This window comes from Impatiens glandulifera, chromosome 1 (assembly GCF_907164915.1).
Source record: "Impatiens glandulifera chromosome 1, dImpGla2.1, whole genome shotgun sequence".
NCBI lineage: Eukaryota > Viridiplantae > Streptophyta > Magnoliopsida > Ericales > Balsaminaceae > Impatiens > Impatiens glandulifera.
In genome coordinates this window covers 123288006-123293648 of record NC_061862.1, presented here as the reverse complement: position 1 = coordinate 123293648, position 5643 = coordinate 123288006, and the positions used below count along the sequence as shown (strand labels likewise).

The window sequence follows — 5643 nt, the reverse complement described above, 5'->3', positions numbered from 1 at the left end:
AACCTAACTGCCCATTTTTGTCTCCAAAAAACAATGTTCTCTGATGTCACAGCTGATATATATCCAATTTTGCAGTAAGGTACTCCAAATACATGATTATAAAAAGACCACAGTCTCCACTCTTCGTGCACTTGGGGACTCTTGGGTGTGGTATTACAACATATGACATTCCTTCCAAACTGAACTTAGGATACTTGATCCTGTCAAACTCGGTCGTTCCAAATAGAAAGAGATATGGAATCATTTCACATAGTGGTTTCATGAACTTGTCATAGTGATTCTTTTTGATAAATCCTTGTTCGCAGTCATAAACATTGATGCACCAATCTTGTAGTTGCACCTCACAAAGGACCCAATGCTTCATATTAAGATTCATAGGGAAATATATCTTATCTACAATCATCCAAGAAGTCATCAATTTTTCTTCATCACCCCTGAAATATTCCATCAAGTCATCGTCGAATGTGTATGTTTGTGGATTTTTGGAGAACTTTGAATAACGTAACGACAACCTCGTAGAGACATTACAGTCACATATTGAGAAATCCATCGGTTGATAAGTCTTGGGAAAATTGGCAACTCTTTTTTTAAGAATGTAACATGCTGCATCTATCTCCTGCGACAGATTCGAGAAAATGAAGTAAGCACAGAGCATCGAATGAATTAAGCACAGAACATGAAGAGAAATATCAGGAAATGCATCTGTCGCAGGCGACAGTGCATCTGTCGCAGACGACGATGCATCTGTCGCATGCGCCAGATGCATTTCCCGCCTGCGACAGATGCACTGTCGCCTGCGACAGATGCACTTCCTGCTGCGACAGATGCATTTCTCTTTAACCTGCTGTTAATACAATACCCAAAAAACAGTTTCAACAACAAAAACTTACCTGATCATGTAGCCAATTCTGAGGCCTCAACATTCTGTTAAACAATTCTCGACCAGCATGGAAAAGAACCAGATTTATCTTGTCATCACGTCCAGGAAAGTTCTCAATTACAGTTTTGTTTTTGCATTTGGTTGGTGCCATCTGCAAAAAATCAATAAGTCAGAATAATGAAAGTAAATACCACTAATTTAAAGGAAATATGACATTTTTCGTAGGCGACAGTGCATCTGTCGCAGACGACAGTGCATCTGTCGCAGACGACAGATGCATCTGTCGCAGGCGAATAGTATATTCTGCCTGCGACAGATGCATCTGTCGTCTGCGACAGATGCACTGTCGTCTGCGACAGATGCACTGTCGTCTGCGACAGATGCACTATCGTCTGCGACAGATGCACTGTCGCCTGCGAAAATGCATCGTCGCCATCGACAATAAACCCAAAACCCTGCAACAGCCTTCGACAGAAACATTTTAAACCCAAAACTAAACCTAAACAATAAACCTAAACAATAAACACTACCTAAACCTAAACACATACCTAAACCTAAACAATACCCTAAACCATTCCTCCATTATAGCATGCATGGATATAAAACGGAGAACTATGATAGAAACGGATAGAAACGGGGAAGATAAACTCACCTTCGACGTTCTGGAGTTGAGATTCTCGTCGGGGGCTCTTGTTTGTCGTCGGAGCTCGTCGGGGTTCGAGGGAGGGTTCGAGGGAGAGGACGTCGTCGATGTTTCGGGGGCTCTTCGGCGTCGTCGTCGTCTTCGGGGTTGATCAGTCGTCTTCGGGAAGTTGGAAACGAGAGAGAGGGAGTGAAAGGAGAACTGGGGAAAGGAAGACGGGGGAGAATGAAAATCAAATTTTTTTTTTTTTTTTAATAAAGGGTAAAACTGTGGCAAAAGGTCAAAAATGATAAACTTATTAATCACCTGTTAAAAGTGGAAATTCCCCTCTTATGAGGGTTATTCCATCAAATTTCCCCTTCTAAGCATGGTGATGTAAAATGGAGTTAAACGAATGAAATTTTACTATTTTATGCTTCTCATTGATATTTCTTTCTCTTTTTTTAGCCTATTTAATAATAAAAAGCTACAGATTCGGAATATGGAAAATGTCTATTTACTAGCCGAATATCTCATTTGCAAGATTCCTGGCTATTGAGATTTTTCCCTCCATTTCACTGGAAGAAATCTCCATTCTTTCTCTCTGTTTGATCTATTGATCGATCATGCCGATAGAATTGTCGAGAGGACTTCCGTTCCTCATTTCCGATTGTTTCAAAGAAGAAGAGGCATCGTTTCCTCACTCACGCACACAAAGACCATTCTCAAGGAATCGCAACCCATTCCTCATTTCCGATTTATCAACCCGCCTCACCAAGGCCCTTGTGCGGTTGTGCTTCAATATTCTCCACGAGTTTCTCTCTTTTGCTTCAATCTCTCTGTTCGTTGGACTCAAATTCGCTTCTTATGGCAGCTTGATGACTCTTTGTTTGCCCCTATAGAGGTCGGTCAAACACTGATCATTGATGACTCGGATGGAGCTTTCCGTGTCACTGCTTTTGATGCAAATCATTCTCCTGGTATTTTCTTCTATTGTTTCTTGATGGAACATTTCATTGCTGAATCTTAAATTAGTCAAATTAGTACTTCATAGTTTATATTAGTTAGTCTTTATTGATAGATGATCCTTTTTCGCACTTTGCAACTCATGAACTTTAGGAGCAGTTATGTTCTTGTTTGACGTAAGTTTTGGTAACATCCTCCACACCGGAGATTGTAGACTCACACCGAAATATATAGGTAGCAAAGACAAAGAGCCCTAGTGTCGACTTGATTATGTTTTCCTGGATTGCACATTCGGAAGGTCTTCAATGAAGATGCCCAGCAAACACTCAGCTATTCAACAGGTATGGGCTAACAAATAATCCCACCACCATGTCTTTTTCCTGTCATCATCCTGAAATTCCTTCTATGCCAAATGTAAAAAATTAGGATATGGTTTCATATTTCTTTATCCATTTCTTGGGTAAAGTCTCCCAATTATATCTGAAAATGGATTAGTTCATAATATCTATGCATAAAGCTAAGTAGAGAAAACGTGTATTCCATTTAGAAGCACTTTTTGAATAACAAGAATGTCATCTTCTGAAGGACATCGAATCTCTTTGAGCACTCCATACAGAACCACCAGCCTTGTTCAGTGCAAAATAGTAGAATTTGGAGCATTCCCAAAACTTGGAGATCCAACTACCTCTTAAATCAAGATGCTTCAACCTCTTAAATTCAAGACCCTTACTACTTAAGTTATCCTAGATAGTTGCTCTTTGGCCTTTACTCCTAAGATTATGTTGGTTTGAAGCTTTTGATATATTATCATTTTCATTTTTTTGGCCTCTACTCACCCCAATTAGTTGAGTGTCACTAAGAGATTTTCTATCCAAAAAGTCTCGTGTTCGATTCTCATTGAAAATACCAAATTAAAGTAGGAGGTAATGGTGGGGAGTTGTTCTGCCAGTATCCTCCAGGAATAGTCAAGGTGCGAGAAAGCTAGCCCTGATACCCTAATCATAATTACTTTTTTGCTGGCCTCTAACTAGTGTGTATTCCTCCTTTATTATTTAGCAGGTCCAATTTTACTATGAATTTATCTTTATGAAAATTGTATCTTGATGAGTTGACTGACTAACTGACTTCATTAGTTTATTGGCTTGCAATAGGTTATTAGATGCATATGGAATCATCCTGATGCTAAGATGGTGTATCTAACATGTGACCTTCTAGGTCAAGATGAGTTACTTGTGTAAGTTTGTAAAACATTTGGCTCAAAAATATTGATTCATGAGGCAAACTCTCTGGAAAGTTTCAGCGCTCTGATGCTTACAACCCCTCAAATAATAACTATGGAATCAACATCCAGATTTTAAATGTTTAATGCTTTTCCCAATTTGCCTGAAAGGGAAAAAGCAAAGTTTGCAGAGGCTAAATATAATTTCCAGCCTGAACCTTTAATAATCCGTCCATCAGCTCAATGGTATGTGTGTGATGACAAGCTTTCAGAATTTGAAAGACAAAGAAAACAAAGGTCAAATGGACAACTAAAAGATCAATTTGACAGTTGATATGTATGTTATTCTATGCATTCCTCAAGAGTAGAGCTGGAGTGGGATTTGCAACTTCTTGCACCACAGTGGGTTGTATCAACAACTTCTAACTGTAGAGCTATGGAGTTAGATTATGTCAAAAGACGTTGTTTTGACTTGAAATTAGCACATAATAGTCATATATGGAAGGTTCAAGACATAAATGTTGAGGTTCCTTCAAATTCAGCCGCATCCATTGAAAATTCGAGCCATACATCTGTCTAGATGATTCTAGTAAAGTAAAGGCAGAAAAAACAGTAAGAAGAAAACTTACTCAGAAGTTACAGATTAAATTGTCTCCCCAAAGCAAAAGTTCACCTATCACATTATTTGGAAGAGCAAGAATTGGAATTGAAAATGTTTCTCATATGCACGAGGCAAGGGTATCCCTCATTGGTGTTTCTTCCCAAGTTGAACAAAAAGTTACCTTATCTGAAGAGAACAGACCTAGAATTAGAAACAAAGATGAATCAATGGATATATGGTTGGTTGTTGATGAAATGCGATGTAGAAACCTGGTGGAAGTAGAGATAGATGAAATTTCACCAGATAAAGATGGAATAGCTATGAGTGTTGCTTCAACCAAATTCTTTGGTAAAAGCTTTAGAAATTTATACAGGTCAATGAATGTTCCGGTGCCTCAACCTCTTTCCTCATTGGTGGAGCTAATGAATACTTGTAAGTGTGCAAAAAGGAGTTTATAGTTATCATTTGCTTTTATCTTCCAATTTATCCTCATGATGTTAGTTATAGATAATAGACTTATTTGGCATGAGGTGAAATTGGGGTGGGATTCTTATGTATACATATAATTTTGATTGTATGTTATTACTTTGTGCATAAATCCAAAAAAAGGTCATATATAAATTTATATACAATGTCTTCTAATGCCCCAAATTATTTGTTCATGTTAATAACAGATAAAACCTATCTTAGATCTAGCATGAGTTATAAAACTGCAAACCTAAGCCAATCTTTACTCAAATTCACTCTCTATTACTAATATGTATATTATGCATTCATGGGTAAATGTATGCTTACAAATTAATAAGCAGAATTGTTACATTTAATTGATTATTTCCTCCTTTGTTCTTTTTGAATCATTAATCAAATAATTTTTAGTTGGCTCTTTTAGAACCAAAGAATGAATAACAACTTAATTGTTTCTTTTACAATCTATTTGTTACTATCTTTTCCTATCAGATAATTGGGCAATTATACTTACTCATATTATTGTGCATTCCTAAGAACGTAGAATCATACCTGCTGCAATAATGACACTAATTTCATTGATTACGAAGGCAATATTCTAGGAAAATAAATGTTAAATGTCGAAGATGTCACATTTTGTATCTTTGAATTTGCCTATATATTAATTCGACTTTTCCATTTTGAATTAAATTTTCAATTTCTATGAATTGCCACATGATAAGTTTCAAGACTTGTTTATTTTAATTCATCCAAATCTCATTGAGTAAACCCTTGAATCCACTTCATTTGTGATATGTTGAAATGACTCGTCTAAATTTTAAAACTTGCTTTGTTTTGGGTGATTTTTAGTGGTTAAAAAGGTTTATAAGGTTGTTGGTATATGTGGAGCG

General features: G+C 37.0%; 1 pseudogene; it reads left to right on the top strand.

The window, feature by feature from the left end:
- The first annotated feature begins 1473 nt into the window (after window positions 1-1473).
- LOC124942007 lies at window positions 1474-4746 on the top strand (annotated as a pseudogene).
- The last annotated feature ends 897 nt before the right edge of the window (window positions 4747-5643 follow it).